Source organism: Esox lucius, chromosome 22, assembly GCF_011004845.1.
Source record: "Esox lucius isolate fEsoLuc1 chromosome 22, fEsoLuc1.pri, whole genome shotgun sequence".
In the NCBI taxonomy this organism is placed as follows: Eukaryota; Metazoa; Chordata; class Actinopteri; order Esociformes; family Esocidae; genus Esox; species Esox lucius.
Genome location: NC_047590.1, coordinates 1,116,692 through 1,135,762, shown reverse-complemented (window position 1 = coordinate 1,135,762; position 19,071 = coordinate 1,116,692). Strand labels below are relative to the sequence as shown.

Below are 19,071 nucleotides of genomic sequence, written 5' to 3'. Positions count from 1 at the left end.
TAATATTTGAACAATTATTATAATTGTCATATTGTTGTTATTATTTCTGATATATTATATCACAGTCCCACTCACTACACTCAGACACACAGTTTGTTTTCATGTTATTGAAATTGTTTAGCTGTCGTTCTTTTCTAATAAGGATTAATAAGAGTAAAACAATTTCCAATTGATTTAAATATCATTTTTCAGATCTAGTAAATATAGGTACTTGTTGCTGTGTCACCTGTCTGAATCGATATCGCAACTTGGTTGTTCATAAAGTGAACTACGCATTCCAGTTATTCAGACTGATCGGGAAACAGACGTAGTATAGGTTTGGCATGCTAGCCCAAACTGCTCGTCGGTTTGAAGTTTGGGCTTCACTAACACAATTAGACTGGAATAATTGTCCTGTAAATGTTTACACTCAACATATGTGTGCGTACTATATTTTGACAGAGTCAGATCTGAACAATTATATTTATTTGTTCAGATCTGACTATATTTATTATGAGTCAGATCTGAACAATTCTGCGTGTCAGTTTTAGCCCTAGTCAAAAGTTGGGTCACAACTTAATAACTCTAAAATATTCGATGTTTCCTGGTCCCCCCCCTCCTCCTCCTCACCCCACTCCGCAATCATGGTCATTAATAATAGCTATCATTATCATCATGGGGGCTTCTGACACTACTATACCAGCAGCAAAACATGGTTCACTCTTTCCGCCAGCTTTCTCACGTGCTTTAGTGTCTAGTGTAGTCGTGTTGTGCACATTAGTAACGTGATTAACGTGGTCAGTTGTAGGACAGTTGGTACAGCACCAACTGCAACGCCAGGGTTATAGATTCGATTCCCGCAGGCACCTGTAACAAAATGTGTTCACTCACGAATGTAAGTTGCTTTGGCTAGGAGCTTCTGCTAAATAACTAGTAATAAATGAATGTTCTATAGAACATGCCATACTTTTGGTCCAATGTACACAGTAGGCATTGTAGTTAAGCGTAGTGTATTCTATTTTATTTTAGAGTACTTTATTTTAGTGTAATGTTGTCACATTGCTCTATTTTCCAACATGGAGGTCTGTGTGTATTAATATTTGATATAACCTCATTTTTGTTGTCTTAAGGAGGCTGTGAACCCAGAGGACCAGTAGGCCCAGCACTCAATAGACCTGAATCTCTGTTCAACTTCATTGGAGTCTACAGTAAATGATAAATGCTATGATGGTATCGATTTCTGTGTAACGTTATGTTCTTTAGGGAATCCAATGGATTTCACGTAAAAATGTTTTGGGAAACAGTAAACCTTTTTGGAAAGATTTTTAAGAAAGTACTCAGAAACAACACAGCATATTCAAAACAGTGTCAACAACAATAATAGGATGACCTCACGGTAATACATGTGAACTTCCACTAGTAATACTAACAATCTAAACATGAGAACACTATAATAATACTGTAGCTTTATACGTGATAAAAATTCATTTTTCATAACAAAACATCAGTTAATTGAAATACACACAATTGGGTTATTTTAATTATTAATGAATTGAGATTCAGAAAAAAATTATAGGCGGAGTACAACCACACATTAATTAAAACCGCAAGTAGCCTAATTATCGTCCGAGGTCTTAAATGTTAAGCTGGCCATATCTAGGCCTACACACGCACGTCTTGTTTTCACATTTTGGCAAATATGCATTGATAAATAGATTAACCTAATAATTGATTTCATGGTTCTGATATATACGATTATTCACTTATATAGGCCAATCCTATCAATATCTATGCTATTTCTGTGAGAATGGACAGAGGATATTTTTGCTCATTTTACTGGACTCGTAACACATGGATCCTACATAAAAATGGCCTTATAAACCTTTGTAAACGTAGTATTACGTTCATGAAGCTGCATTTATATCAAAGACCTTCTCCACTCAGATCAACAAGATCCCTTATTTTCCACTGAAGTGACAATAAACATTTAATGAAGTCGGATACCTGCGCGCGTCTCTAAGCAGTGTCAGAATAATTCAAGAAGAGCGTTAGTTGCCTGGTATGGCAGCTCCGTATGACTGACATCAAAAAGAAAAAAAAAACTTAAACTTTGATGCTGTGTTTATTCACTTTGACCAAAGACCTGACCCTCTCCTTTCTCTTCAAATGTTTCTACCCCATGATATTCGGAGACATATTTGGAAGGCTTCTGGTTTAGAAAAACTACATTTTAAATGCAGGTGATGCAATATTAATCGTGCTTTGCTGATATAAAATGCAATATTTTCAGACAGCTAGTGGGGTTTCAGCGAGCCGTCAGATGAAAGCAGAAGTCTCGGCAGCAGTAGGCTGGACCAGAGAAAGCGGCGCATTTATTACTTTTGTTTGGCTTTTGGCTACGAGAGAGAAGAACATTTAAAACGTGAGTAAAGGATCTGTCTCTTTATTACAGTGTATAGCTGAAACGAATTTAGAGTTGTCGTTTTTCCTTGGTTTAAACAGTGTATTATTTTGGGGGTCCAAAAATTAAATGTAGCCTAGTTCAACAACAAGTAACACGGATATATGTGAAGTTTAACATTGCGCAGGGCTGTATTACCGTTATTCAAGTACCATCTAAACTTTCATAGTCAACAAATAAACAACAGAATATTTTTTCTTGTTTATTTTTTTTATTTTTTAAATATAAGTTGCATTAATATATCTAATGGTTCAACAGTATCCGACACATGGTGGGTTAGGCTAATTGACTAGTAATTTTCTCTACGGAGTCTAACATTATATAATTTCGCACTATCGTTTTTGTTATGAAGAAATCAGGTTTTCTATGTTTGGACGGTTTCAGTCAAAAGGCTGAAGTTGCGATTTTGTTGTTTAGCCTGTTATCTATTTAAAAGAATATGTTTTCATTCGAAAGTAGCATGAGGCTATTTCTTATATTGTTTCCTCCCAAACTTTTTCATAGATCCCTATCCCTACAGTCCGTTGTATACTGTTCCACAAAACACTTCAAGCGACGACTACTACAAGCGCCATGCAAGCCTGCCTGCCTGCACGCAAATGCAATATTTCAGCCCGACGAACTGCTCCCTTGCAGATTGAAGAGTAATGCATTATTGAAAGGCCATATCAAACACCTCTGGGGGGCTGTCTTTCTTTCTTCCTGCTCTGCACTGCTCAGACCGGTCAGGCAGGCCCGGGCTCGAGATGAAGTCCCGTTGTCTGACGGTACTAAAGCTCCTAATATGTTAATGGCCGGAGGGGATGCCTGAGGTAACCGGGCTGCTTGCTGCTACCGGCCCCAGCTGCCGCGTGTTCCATATGTCAGCCGATTGGACACGTGGATATCTATTAATCAAGACATGTTTCATCATCATCAGCAACAACAACAACAAAAACAACAACAACAACAGCTGATTAAACAATATACCACCATCTAAGTTAAAACCAGAATAACATCTATAGTAATAGTGCAACGATTTAAATGTAATCTGTGTTTACATTTCTCTGTTTTTCCACTCCGACTTTTGTTTGGAGGGAAGTCGGTGAATCAGTCTGGATATTCTCTATGATTGAAAAACCAAATATTGCATGTCCGCTAACATCAGTCTTTCTGTCAGTGGGTCTGTAGTCTTGCGTTGTTAAAGAGAACTCAACCCGTGGCAGATGTGATTATGCAGCATGCGAACGTACATGTCCTCTAGGCTCCAAAGCGAATGGAGAAGCCTTTGAGAAACAGCCACTTTCACTTCTTAATAGCTGGGTTGACCTCGTGTAGAAAAAACAACAAAAACACAAAAATAAGAGGAAAATGTCAACGAAGCAATCCGAAAAAGAATACCCTACATATACTGGGGAAATAAATTAGTAGCTTATAGGCAATCTCTAACCCCGGTCACTTCAAAAACGATTGTAATCACATTCGATTTTAGTTTGTATATTTAAAATACTAATTTTGCATTTATTTTATTAGGGCTATAGGTATTGAGTAATCATTTGAGTAATCAACACATCTTTTAAAAGTTAGAAGTCAGTATTAAAGCATAAATGTGTTTTAATGGTGCAATGCCTTTCACTCTCCCCTTCCTTCGCCGAACCTCGGAGTCAGTTGCATAGAAAGCTCTATAATGCGTCTTGAGTTACCATGGATCTCATAAGTTAATTCCTTTAGGCTATACTATCGCGAGAGTAATTAATCTAGCCCGTGGATGTAAATAAAGTGAAATTGGATTCCTGACAGACCAGATGAGGAAGGCCTCTGACACCACGCGACACACAAAATGATGTTTCCTCCACATCACGCACGCGCTTTATATGCAAACGCGGTGCGGGCGCTTTAGATTTACGATCGCATGACTTTTAAGTACAAAAGCTGAGAGCGAAGGGGAACGCAGAACGTAGCCTAATAGCTGCCGTTACGATCCCAAGTTAAGACGGATTAGATCATGGTAATTATTGTTCCCGCTACTAAAATGAAAATAAATGCATAAACAGCATCCAGGCAGATTAGGAACATTTGGAACTGTGGGATTTAATATCCTATTTAGGACTGAGGATCGCCGTAAGATCCCCATTAGCTACTGCCAGAAACAGTAGCTACTCTTCCTGGGGTCCACATCACGTGTTTGAGTTCTCATGTAGTATGATGAGATGATTGTAATCTTATTTCCTTTTGAATAAAACGCTTTTATAGAGCCTATTTAGGACCCTTCAAAAGTTTGGCTGTAATCGATCTGGGCCTAAACACATTTTATGTATCTTCCAATTTGACCTGCAAAACATGGTGATTTAAAAAAAAAAAATCTTATTCGCATTAATCTATTATTTCCTACAGCAGAATGGGCTGAATCACCAATTCACGGCCTCTAAATTATAACATTGACCGTGAGATGGCCTCCGGACAGGAAAGTCAAGCGGGGGATTGAGGCGTATATCCCCCAGTTCTGTATTCATTTCCCGCTTGTATTTGCTCGGTAATCCACCTCGGCAGGCCTTCACGGTGAAGCTGCTATAAGTGGCGTCGTTGTTGACACAGCGGCGCATTTCAATCACAGCGGGTTCACAGTCAGACGAACAACTTATTTGTCTAATAAATCCGTCATTTAGGTAGAAAAATATTTGATCTGTTGGGTCTGACCTCGTCGCCATTTACTGCAATCCGAGGCCGGGTAGTGTGGGATGTATGAAAGGGCCTCCATGGAAGACAGCAGATGAGGAGCACGAGTTCGACCGCGGACCAGACAGACGTGTGAAGCTCAATGACATATTGCCTGAGTCCGCACACTTATTTTCTTGAGAAAACGAATGAAAACGCACATGTACACGCGCGCGCAAACCCCACCAAAGAGAATCGCTGGGTTTCCATTAAATTTGACCACGAAATGTCATTCTCACTGACAGACACAATTCCAGTCGCCCTACTTCAGGCTTTTTCTTATTCCTTATAATATACAGATTCCAGCAGCATTGAATTAACATAACATATAGGCTGAGGTGAGTAACGGCAGAGATGTTGTTTCTATTGCTTTTTGACATTATTATTCATACTTATTATTCTTGGTATCCTATAACTTAAAATCCATGTTTTTAATTTTCCGGTCAACCAGCGTCGTTTTTTCCGCTAAAAACCCCAAATGATATTCTTGGGTCACTGGAAGGCCTTATCTTGGTAAGTTCTATGTATGTCTCGCAGCGGGCCAGTAGAAATGTCATGGCTTTACCCCAGCCTATCTCTTTAGCGCTGTGATAGCTTTAGGCGCTGCTCTTATTGACCCCGGCTTTGAATACATTTGCTCCTCATCATTACCCCCACGTGCAGCCTTCTGCTGGTGACGTGTTTCTGCTCTACTGATAATGGGTTCGTGCACAGCATGTAGGGCTAATTGGCTTGTTAGGAGAAATTTTCGACATATGATATTCTAAATGAATGGCAAGGCGCTAAGAAGTTCCAATAACCTAGGTAGATGTCATTGCATTCAAGGTCCAACCGAAATGTTACTTACGCTTTTAGGGCAAAGCTACAGATTATTTCAATTTAACATGGGTAACATGGCTGAACAACCGCTAAGCTGAACATGTAAATGCTTTCTGTCGTTTGATTAATCGGACTATCACGCCTTCAACACAAAACTCCATATGCTGAAAGGTGCGGCTTTTTACACGATGCACCTCAATCCACTGTTCATAGTGATTGAATTGCATCGCTGTAATTTACTGTATCTTAAGACTGCTAACTCAATGACGTTTCTGAAATAGATTTAAAATGATGCGGAAATATATAGGCTACCACTTTACACTAGTTATGTACCACTGCTCATGATGATGAAACATATACCACTTTACACGTGTTCTATACCAGTGTCCATAATGCTGAAATGTATATCATTTGTGTACACGTGTGTCTGTACCACTCTCCATGGTGCTGAAATATACACCAATTTACATGTGTTCTGTACCAGTGTCCATGATGGAGAAATATATACCACTTTACATGTGTTCTGTTCTACTGTCCATTTATGCTGAAATATATACCACTTTACGTGTTCTGTTCTACTGTCTATTTATGCTGAAATATACACCACTTTACATGTGTTTTGTACCACTGTCTGTGACGGTGAAAAATATAAAATTTTAGAGTGTTCTGTATCACTGTCACTGATGGTGTAATATACACTACTTTACACATGTTCCGTACCACTGTCCTTGGTGCTGAAAAATATACCACTTTACATGTGTTCTGTACCACTGTCCATGGTGCTGAAATATATATCACTTTACATGTGTACCACTGTCAACAGCTTTTCTATTATGTACTGCTGTTATAGTACCATGCAAGAGGGCCTTATTAAGTTGAAAACATTAGCAAATATGTGTGTGTGAGTTGTGTGTATGTGTTTTATGTTTGAGCATCCATGCATGTGTGTTGTGTGTGTGTGTCGAGGGCAGCAATGTCAACTGTCTGTCTGAGTGTCTTTAACTGTCTGTCTGTGTGTCAGTAACTGTCTGTCTGTGTGTCTGTAACTGTCTGTCTGTGTCTGTAACTGTCTGTCTGTGTGTCTGGTTGTTTAATCAACAGTGATAAATATTTGATGTTGTGGTGGATAAGGATGGTGGCTGAGCTTGCCCCCCCCCCAAACCCCTCATTATGTTCACGCAGTCCTTTACCTTACCCACAATACAGAACAGATACCTCCTTAGTCTACAGAACAGATACCTCCTTAGTCTACAGAACAGATACCTCCTTAGTCTACAGATCAGATACCTTCTTAGTCTACAGAACAGATACCTCCTTAGTCTACAGAACAGATACCTCCTTAGTCTACAGAACAGAAACCTCCTTAGTCTACAGAACAGATACCTCTTGTCTGACATGGCCATCATACTGGATTAACAGACATTAATGCATGACTGTTTGAATGGGAAAGCAGTTGATTAATGGGGTTAATGGGTGTGTTCAAATAATGAATGAGTGAATAATGAATAACTCACTGCAATAAGAGTCAATTCTTATAATATTTATCTAAACTGCAGTAACACTGGTGAAGAGGTTAAAGATGAAACTGACAGTACACACTTTATATGTGTTTTAATAATGGGGAATTGACATAAGGGTGTTCATATATTTAATAAATCAACATGAAAATAATTCTAATTGTAATCTTTCCATAGGGCTTTTTTATTAATTTACGACAATTAAATCTGAAAGTATGTGTTTGATTATGTTTTTTTTGCAAGATCCTCACACTGAGTAACATACAATGGTAATATTGCCCATCCACTATACTCTGCCCATCCACTATACTCTGCCCGTCCACTATACTCTGCCCATCCACTATACTCTGCCCGTCCACTATACTCTGCCCGTCCACTATACTCTGCCCATCCACCATACTCTGCCCGTCCACTATACTCTGCCCGTCCACTATACTCTGCCCGTCCACTATACTCTGCTACTTCTAATGATTTAAAATGGTACTATTGCCCATCTACTATACTCTGCTACTTCTAATTATTTAAAATGGCAATATTGCCCATCCACTATACTCTGCCCATCCACTATACTCTGCTACTTCTAATGATTTGTAAATTCCTGAAGAAAGCAGTTTTATGTGATTCAGAGACTATTCCTGATACACTCTAATTAATGTGAATTGATGATGTGTCACTAGCGGACTTGTTGTGGTTGTCACTTGTTTTTACACCTTTTTGGAAGCTGTGTTTATAGATGTTACTGCAGAATGAAATTAAAACATTCAAAAGACATTTTGGGCTGAGATAATGAGATTGTTCCAATATCTTTGGGGGAAATATTTTCTGTCTCTTCAATTTGATAATGCTTTGAAGTAAAGGTCTGACATTTTTGACACAAGGTTTAAAGGGGTAATCTGTGATTCAAATAACACAGAAGCACATCTGGTCAGCAGCTATGGGCTGCTGATGGAAAAATGTTACCACTCTCAAATTCATAGGCTGAGATAGGAACGCAATTATTGATCATCCATGACATCAAAATGATATCCTGTTTGAAGCAATTCCAGATTGACCCTTTAAATCCAGCAGGCTTGGAATGATATTGATGTTAAGGCACACATTCAAATATTTAATATTTGGTTGGCAGGTACATGGTGGGCTTGCAACAATTATTGGACTACGATCATTTCTACAGATTTTTACCATACATATTGATCTAAGTTCATCTCAAAATCCAACACATCTGAAATATGCTAGCATTAAAAAAATTGGGGTCATTTAGAAATGCACTTTTTTGTCCATTAAAATAACATCATATTGATCAGAAATACAGTGTGGACATTGTTAATGTTCTAAATGACTATTGTAGCGGGAAACAGCTTATTTTCAATGGAATATCTTCATCAATGTATAGGGGCTCATTATCAGCAACAAGGAGTTCTGTGTTCCAATGGCCAATCTAAGTTTATCATTTTAAAAGGCTAATTGGTCATTAGAAAACCCTTTTGTGATTTGTTAGCTATGCTAAAAGATGTTGTGCTGATTAAAGAAACAATAAAACTGGCCTTCTTTAGACTTCAGCATCTTCAGTATCCTCAGAGTCTGTGTTTGTGGGTTTGATTACAGGCTAAAAATTGCCAGAAATTAAGAACTTTCTTCTGAAAACCGTCGGTCTATGCTTGTTCTGAGATATGGAGGCTATTCCTCACGGGAAACTGAATACCTGCAAAACACCTGTCTCAAAATCAACAGTGAAGAGGCGACTTTGGGATGCTAATCTTCTAGGCAGAGTTGCAAAGAAATCTCAAACTGGCCAATAAATAGAAAAGATGGGAAAAATAACACAGACACTGGACATGGGAAGAACTTTGCATAGAAGGCCAGCATCCCAGATTTGCCTCCTCACTGTTGTTGAGATTTGTTTGCTATTAAAGAGGCATTTTGTATAATTGTTATTGTAATATCAGAAAATGACCATAATATATCTGCAGGGAAAGTGGAATGGTGGTTTTTATCAACATTTATTTACAAGAAATGACTTTAAGTGCATGCAAATGCTATTCATAAAATGCTCAACTTCAATTCGTCAAATGAAAAAACTTTTCTCTTCTTCTCTCCCACTGATGTCGTAAAAACATGAGATTATCCCTCCAGCAGACAGGCACCTAAAATCCTTTGGCCATTTCCTGGTTGCTAAAATGATATTAATTTATGTTCAAAACAAGCTTCAAGATCCCAAAATATATTTTTTTAAAGCTTTTGTATATTGGTCAACCAGAGGTAAGAGTGAGTATAGTGATTTTAAAGTGATTTTTAGGTGATTTTAAAGTGATTTCAAGATTGTTTGCAAACCATGGTTGCTGTATTTCACTTCCACTTGGTGGGGCCTATAAGGGATTTCTCTCTGAGGTTTTGATATCAGGGCCTATAATAGTATTAAAAATATAAAATGGAATTTCTTATGACACCCCCCTTTGAAATGGGTAAATAATAATCTAAAGAAAAGCTAAAAAAAATGCCTGGGTGCTTCACAAGTGTGGCATTTATAGGAGAGTAGCAAAAAGGATACAACTCACATCAAATCTGTGACCATGTGGAAAAGGATTCTATGGATGGATGAGACCAAAAAACAGAAGTCTAACACTGCACATCATCCTTAAAATACAGTCTTACATCATCCTGAAAACACAGTCTAACATCATCCAGAAAACACAGTCTAACATCATCTTGAAAACACAGTCTACCATCATCCAGAAAACACAGTCTAACATCATCCAGAAAACACAGTCTAACATCATCTTGAAAACACAGTCTACCATCATCCAGAAAACACAGTCTAACATCATCCAGAAAACAGTCTAACATCATCCTGAAAACACAGTCTAACATCATCCAGAAAACACAGTCTAACTTCATCTTGAAAACACAGTCTACCATCATCCAGAAAACACAGTCTAACATCATCCAGAAAACACAGTCTAACATCATCCTGAAAACACAGTCTAACATCATCCAGAAAATACAGTCTAACATCATCCAGAAAACATAGTCTCTACTGTGAAGCATGGTGGTGGCAGCATCTTGCTATGGAGATGCTTCTCTTCATCAGGGCCTGGAAAGCTTGTATAGATAAATGGCAATATGGATGCAGCAAAGTACAGAGTATCCCTGAAAGAAAACCTTTCAAATCTGCAAGACCTGGAACTTGGCAGAAGATTAATCTTTCAGTAGGATGACCCCAAATATACAGCCAAAGCCCCACTGGTGACTTAAAAGTAAAAAGGTGGTGAAAACATTTGAGAGCCACTGTACCTGTAACCGTTGTCCTCAGTTTTCAAATTGAGGACAGGAAGGTAAAGATGTGTCAAATGCTTCCAATTTAACCACCATTTTTGCCCCCCTTATAAGTCCAAAACACACACACACACATTTGGGGTCCTTTCGGTCACGTGTAAGTGGATCCAGTGGAATGACTAACAGAAACCGGAGAGCTGCTGTCAATGACCTGTAAGATAACACACGGAAACACTCGGAAACAAACGGAAACACACGGAAACACACACACCCAGACACACACAAAAACCTGCACACCAACACACGCAGAGACTCACACACGCATGCACATAAGCATCTCGTCCGTCCCGAGAGAAGCCCAGAGTGTGCTGGAGGACTTGATGTGGTAATCTGCAGTCATTTCTAATACCTTTCATCAATATGTCTATTTTGACATTGATTGTCATGTCGTGGCAGTCCTAATTTATCTGCGCCCCAAACTACTCTCTATTCCCCAATGCCAAATGGTACCTTGTTCACCATTTTGAGCACTAGTTTTGACCAGAGTCAATACACCCCATAGTGCACTGGAGAGGGGAAATGTGCCATTTAGGATGCAGGTGTTTCAGGAGTCCCACAGGACGTCTGTCAAGCTGAGGGCAGGGTTAGTGTCTGTGTCTGGCTCACCGTGATTAGCCTGCCAATCTCAGTTGGAGGCAGAACACCAGTTCATAAAAAGCCATTGTTCAAATTTTTGTGAGTAGTTTTATTTGGATTGAAATGCTGCTTAATTAGCTCTTTTAAAAAACGAGAATAGACTGAGCAGATACCTGAAAGCAAATTCACTACCCAACCCCATGCCACACATCACACCAGACTCCCAAAAACACACCAAAAGACACCAAATTCACTGTCCCACGACACACATCACACCAGGGTCTGGAGGGTGTGGTGGGGGTTAGGAGGGTGTGGTGGGGGTCAGGAGGGTGTGGTGGGGATCAGGAGGGTGTGGTGGGGGTCTGGAGGGTGTGGTGGGGGTCAGGAGGGTGTGGTGGGGGTCTGGAGGGTGTGGTGGGGGTCAGGAGGGTGTGGTGGGGGTCAGGAGGGTGTGGTGGGGATCAGGAGGGTGTGGTGGGGGTCTGGAGGGTGTGGTGGGGGTCAGGAGGGTGTGGTGGGGGTCAGGAGGGTGTGGTGGGGGTCAGGAGGGTGTGGTGGGGGTCAGGAGGGTGTGGTGGGGATCAGGAGGGTGTGGTGGGGGTCTGGAGGGTGTGGTGGGGGTCTGGAGGGTGTGGTGGGGGTCAGGAGGGTGTGGTGGGGGTCAGGAGGGTGTGGTGGGGGTCAGGAGGGTGTGGTGGGGGTCTGGAGGGTGTGGTGGGGGTCAGGAGGGTGTGGTGGGGGTCAGGAGGGTGTGGTGGGGGTCAGGAGGGTGTGGTGGGGGTCAGGAGTGTGTCTCTCTATTCCCTGTCTCTTTCTGTCTGTCCTGTCTCTCTCTCTCTCTCTGTAAAACCAGACCACTGTTGGTATCTCTACTGATTATCCTGATTGACTGTTGGGTCATATTATCCATCTGTGCCTCCCACGGCAGGTATTCACACACACACACACACACACACACACACAATCTAACACACACAGTACTACATACACACACACACACACACACACAATCTAACACACACACTACTACTTACACACACACACACACACACACAATCTAACACACCCACTACTACATACAAACACACACACAATCTAACACACACACTACTACATACACACACGCGCACGCACACACACACACACACACACAATCTAACACACCCACTACTACATACACACACACTAGTACACACACACACACACACACACTAGTACACACACACAAATCAATACACACATTAGTACACACACACACAATCTAACACGTACACACATACACTAACACACACACTACTACATACACACAAATCAACACACACACTAGTACATACACAAAAATCAACACACACACTAGTACACACACCCACCATCTAACACACACACTACTACATACACACAAATCAACACACACTCTAGTACACACACACACACACACCATCTAACACACACACTAGTACATACACACACTTCTAACACACACACTAGTACATACAAATCAACACCAGCAAAACTTACATCCAACATTGATTATCATCCAAAATTCCCCCATTATTGACAAACAAGGGGGTGATGTGTGCTAATGAATAATTCACAATGAAAACACAGAGGAAATCAATCAGGGCCAAATCTGATATTAACTGCAAATGACCCTATTATTGGGTCCCAAATGTCAACCAGTTTCCTGCATCACCACAGCCCACAGGCCTCCACTCAGAATAGGATGGGTCTGACGTCGAGTAGCCCGTCTCTGATTTTAGGTAACCCAGTCTCTAAGGGCTGAAAGAGTGAAAGAGAGGTAGCTACAGGACCGAGAGAGACAGACAGGAAAAGACGCAGCTACAGGACCGAGAGAGACAGACAGGAAAAGACGTAGCTACAGGACAGAGAGACATATGGGAAAAGACCTAGCACAGGACAGAGAGATGGGTAGCTGTTGGTTTTGAATGACTGGATATTGGAAAATACTGTGACACCCCAAAACACAAACAGATCACACTTGTAGATTATGGTGTATAAATACAGTGTATAGAAATACTGAGCTGTGAAGGAAACTCCCTTACTGAGAGGAGGAGGAGGAGGAGGGAGGAAAGGAGGGACGGAGGGTGCTGAGACGTCTCCTTCATTACGAGAGCCAGGCATAAATCAAGTTAATTATGGAGTGATACAGTATTGGACCTGATCAGCCCTTCTCAGCTCAGGCCCCATCACACAGAAAGAGAGAAAGAATTAGTGAAAGAGTGCGTGAAAGAGAGAGAGAAAGAAAGAGCGAGACAGTTAATGGAAGTACTAATTACCTGGTGATATACTGAGATGGCTGGAGCCTCCTTATCACAGAGAGCTGTGCCCCAAATGGGACACTACTCCCTCCACAAAGCTCTGGAAAAAGTAGTGCACTATGTGGGGAATAGTGTTCCACTTGGGACACAGACGGAGCATTTGTTTTAATGGAGTAATATCAGTGTTATATTTGGCTGAGTCTCGTAGTTTGGAGTGGCTAATTGACCAATAAAGACCTGTGATAGTCAGTTACATCCCTGCCAGCTACAGGGCCTATAACCTTCCAATCAGTGAGAGACTGTGACGTCATTAAGTACCTGACAGATGGATTGGATTCATGCAGGAAGTCCCTCTCAACCCCCTTATAACTGTGATGAGTTGCGTACCGTTGTTACATCTCCACAGACAAACTGAATTAGCATTTGGGAGGATTTTGTAGTGTTGTTTCTGTAATGCACACCAATACATACATCATACTGGAGCTCACTGACCATGTATAGGAGAGTAAAGAGGATCGTGCGTACGATGAAGAACATGTCATCTTCATCAGTCAAAGGCACATTCTGTGTCATTAAGATTCAACTCCAAATGCCATGTTGTTTCAGTACTGTAATCAACTTCCTCATAAAAAAAAAGGAAAAAGCTGAGGAGCTGAGGAGGATGGCTGGACTAAACCAGCGCTGAGGAGCTGAGGAGCTGAGGAGGATGGCTGGACTAAACCAGCGCTGAGGAGCTGAGGAGCTGAGGAGGATGGCTGGACTAAACCAGCGCTGAGGAGCTGAGGAGCTGAGGAGGATGGCTGGACTAAACCAGCGCTGAGGAGCTGAGGAGCTGAGGAGGATGGCTGGACTAAACCAGCGCTGAGGAGCTGAGGAGCTGAGGAGGATGGCTGGACTAAACCAGCGCTGAGGAGCTGAGGAGCTGAGGAGGATGGCTGGACTAAACCAGCGCTGAGGAGCTGAGGAGCTGAGGAGGATGGCTGGACTAAACCAGCGCTGAGGAGCTGAGGAGCTGAGGAGGATGGCTGGGTTAAACCAGCGCTGAGGAGCTGAGGAGGATGGCTGGACTAAACCAGCGCTGAGGAGCTGAGGAGGATGGCTGGACTAAACCAGCGCTGAGGAGCTGAGGAGCTGAGGAGCTGAAGAGGAAGGCTGGACTAAACCAGCGCTGAGGAGCTGAGGAGGATGGCTGGACTGTTTTCCCCAAGTATCTACACACCACAAACACTTTCAGAAAACTGAAATCACGATTGAATAAATCTCAAACCCCTTTGCAATATCAGTCTTGAACTAATAAATACTTAAAGAAAAGGTAAATCTGGTGAGCTTGCAAGCTTTTTTTCACATTGAAATATGTTACATAGTGGGTGGAGCTTCGACATGTTAAGTTTCTTTTTGATGTCTCTGGTTACCTAGTAACCCTAACCCAAAACAGTTTTCTTGATTTAAAAAATTCTCCAGCAACAGTCTTTCTCTTTGCATGCTGAAATGACCTTTGATGTTATGTTTGAATGCTTTGGGTGTTCTCTATTAATATTGTAAATAATATTATAGTGATATTGTTAGTACAAAACCAAATACTTTGTACAGATTTGGGATCTTAATTTGATCTAGATCAATTATATTGATGCAGGAGTATGCTTGGACAGCAGGAAATGCAAGTATGTATTTTATTGAAGTTTAATGATTGCAGATGCTGTAATTATAATAATAATTATTAAAATAGGAATGTCATTGTGTAGTTTAACTAGTACACTTCAAATTGAAAAAATATCCTAGTTTCAAATTTCTGTCGAACATGACTTGATTTGTAGATAATTATAATTCATCACCAAACCAGTCACAGGTCGTTGCAGGTTCCTGGATTTTCAAAATGTACACAAATTAAGATCCAACACCACTGCTCACAAACACACAGAACAACTCCTATACGTTTATCAACTTCAATGGAATATCAAGCCTGGCAGGGGACTGGATAGAGAAATCCACATAAATGATTTGACCATTAATAATTCTGCATTGATTATTGTTCTGCTGTTTAAAGGTGAATGTTCAGAGGCTTCATACATGAGTCCCAATTGGCACACTATTTCCTCTTAAGTGCACTACATTTAACTAAGGCTGACTTGGCCTGGAAAACACAATTTAAGACACAGCTTTTAGAGAAGCACATAATGAGAAACACACACACAGAAACCATCTCATGGTTCTGGAGACTGGAAAGGCAGGAGGCATTCTGATTTACATTTTGTAAAGTGCACCTCCTCTCCAGAGGTTTGGGTGTATCGGTTCCAATCAATGCTGACCCAGAACTCTCTTTGTACTAAGCAGAGAACAACCAGAGCTGATCCACTATAGCAGAGCAGCACTTCTAGCACACACTGGCCTCTGACAATCATGGAGAAACAGAGAGAGAGAGAGGGAAAGGGAAAGAGAGAGCGACCTGATCCAGGCTGGATATCAGTAAGAGCACTTTGTGACAACTGCTGATGTAAAAAGGGTTTTATGAAATACATTTGATTGATTGAAAGTGAAAGAAGGATAGAGAGACAGAGATCCATCGACAGACAGCTCTTGAGACAAGACAGGCTCACTGCCCACAAAATGAGGTGGAAACGTCCTGACCTGACAAATGAACGACCACTTTAGAGACACATATTTACCTCAGATCATACAGGCCCACAACATTTGAAAACATATCAAACATTGATAAACTCCCATATCTGTTAGGAGAAACTCTGTGCTCCCGGAGCTGCAAGATGTGTGACCCGTTGCCATGAGAACAGGGAAACCAATGGAGCACAAACAAGAGTGAGAACATAACCAATACTCATGTCTTTATTATCCCGTGTGATTCATCCATGTATCGACTTCCACAGTTTTACAAAACTGCGCACAGCCAATAATGCTACTGTTGAAATGTCTTTCTTTCTCTGAAACTATTATGTACTTTTTTTTAAACAAATTTCTATCTTTCAGAAAATGTTATATAATATTAAGATAAAAGAAAGAATGTCTACAGGCTGACTCATACTGCAAAAGAAATGCACGAGACACAAACAAATTGCCCAATGATACACTTCCAAATAATGTATTTGTTCTAAATGCATTTCCAAATGTGTATCACACTTTCAAATAGACTTTACAAGGCATAATATTTTAATTTTGGAAAACGAGAGATGCTCTGACGAACACAATAAGACTTTCACAGAACATACAGGCTCTGTGGCCAAAACCTTGTGTTATTCTGTATTGTAACAGGTTCAAGATACAGACAGGCTGGCCTTGACGACGCCATGTTTTCACAGAGAATTCCAGACTGCAGCCTCCCTGTTTCCCAACATCTGCCCTCCAGCTAGTGCTACATTAAGGCAGCCTGAGTCTGTACTTCCAAAAAGATCTCTGTCAGCACATAAAAGTATACACGGCAAAGCTACAGCAGCAAAAAATCCCTTCTCCACTTTAGCCTGACTCCAAGGAAATCTCTGAAATGTGGCACATGTGTGTGAGTTGGCTTGGACACCTAACCAACTGCTTACTGCAGTTCTACAACCTCTGGAGTCGATGTAAACCATTTACTGCAGAGAGAAAGACTGGGAGAGAGAGAGAGAGTCAGGCAGTGAGAGAGAGAGAGAGAAAGATAGAGACAGAGAGAATAACATATATAGAGAGAGGCATTGGCATATATACAGAGAAAGACAGAGTGAGGGAGAGAGAAATAAATATGGTTACGTTTTTGCTGCTATTGAATCTAATTCACTGAACAAACCTAACTACAATCTTCAGTAACACATAAGAGGAGCTGCATTAGTTCTTGCTGTCCTAAACATTACAGCGTCTCACGACCTGCATTCACTGCCTGAATGAAATGTCTTAGTGGGCATGTGCGTGTGTATGTCTGTGTGTGTCTGTGTGTGTGTGGGGGTGTCTGTGTGTATGTGCGTGTGTGTGTATGTCTGTGTGTGTGTGTGTGTGTGTGTGTGTGTGTATGTCTGTGTGTGTGTGTGTGTCTGAGTGTGTGTGGATGTGTGTGTGTGTGTCTGTGTGTGTGTGTGTGTGTGTGTGTGTGTCTGTGTGTGTGTCTGTGTGTGTGTGGATGTGTGTGTCTGTGTGTGTGTCTGTGTGTGTGTGTGGATGTGTGTGTGTCTGTGTGTGTGTGGATGTGTGCGTGCACACTTCTTCGTTTCACTGATGGAATTAGAATGAAGTCCAAGAGTAGTGAAACATGAAATACAGGCCCATATTAGAACCCTCTGTCAGTCCCAAAGAGGAAAACCTTAAGGGTCAGCATTAATGTAGAACCTCTACTGGGCATAGTGTTAGGGTAAGTTTTAGGTTTAGGCATTAAAGTTTATAGCTAGGTTAAGGTTATACTAAGGTTAAGGTTAAGGAACTTGGATTTATGCTTTCTGGTGACTGCTAGGACAGGAACAGTAGGCTGTGTGAGTGCCTCTTCCTGCTCCATTTCCCCTGTGTGAATTATAGATGACAATTATCCTCTGTTGTGCTTATTCTGCCTGCTCCCTAACAATCTATTCTCAACAAGTCAGGGATCCAAGATACGTTTTATTTTATCGGGGTGGGTTTCTCTAGCTTTATGGTGTGTGTGTGTGTGTGTGGTGTGTCTGAGGGTGTGTACGGTGTGCGTGTGTATGTGTGCACGTGTGTGTGTGGGGGGTGTGTATGAAAGCCATGCTACAAGTAATAAAGACCTGCATCACATGATTAAACACGTATAAATGTCACTGTAAATGAAGCATTATAATGTATAAATGTCACTGTAAATGAAGCATTATAATGCCCCTGCGCCCCTACTGATGTTCCTCTATGGTCCATGTTATGTTGCAGTGAAAAGCACAAGCAGGTTTTAGCCATTATAATAAACAGGGACCCAGTTCTGATGATTGACATATCTGAGCCCATCCACACCAACCACGTACTTCCACCTGACAACAGTATGTTGCTAGTGCTTTATGTTAATTACCTCTTTGCAGATCACACCAAATCCACATCCTTCTTACATGTTTGTTTTGGTAGGGCACCATGTCCACATGGTATGACCGTAAAGCTTCACCAGAGACCATGCTGTGTAGTGCTAGAGAACTAGTGGTCATGCTCAGTACTGCTACAGTAAAGTCCTCTGCTAGGGGATTGCTGTTGGGATCAGTCATCTACAGGGAGGGGTTAACTCTCTTCCAGATGTCAGGTGGTATGTTCTTGAAGGCAGACTATGAATGCAGTTGATGGGGCAGTGAGAGTTGCAGAGGTGGAGCGGCAATCAAGTTACCTCCAGAGAAGATGGTAGTTGCATTCGCTTTTGCGAGTCATGTTTCAGAGAGGACATACAGTTCAAGTCATTTTCAGGTAGGACACCGTTCAAGTCATGTTTCAGTTAGGATATTCAGTACAAGTC

At 41.1% G+C, this 19,071-nt stretch overlaps 1 long non-coding RNA gene across 1 annotated transcript; it reads left to right on the top strand.

Moving 5' to 3' along the window:
* Positions 1 to 2,169: 2,169 nt before the first annotated feature.
* On the top strand, positions 2,170 to 6,761 carry LOC117593723. Its single transcript, XR_004575133.1, has 2 exons — positions 2,170 to 2,401; positions 2,945 to 6,761. It is a non-coding gene; the product is annotated as an uncharacterized LOC117593723 (long non-coding RNA).
* The last annotated feature ends 12,310 nt before the right edge of the window (positions 6,762 to 19,071 follow it).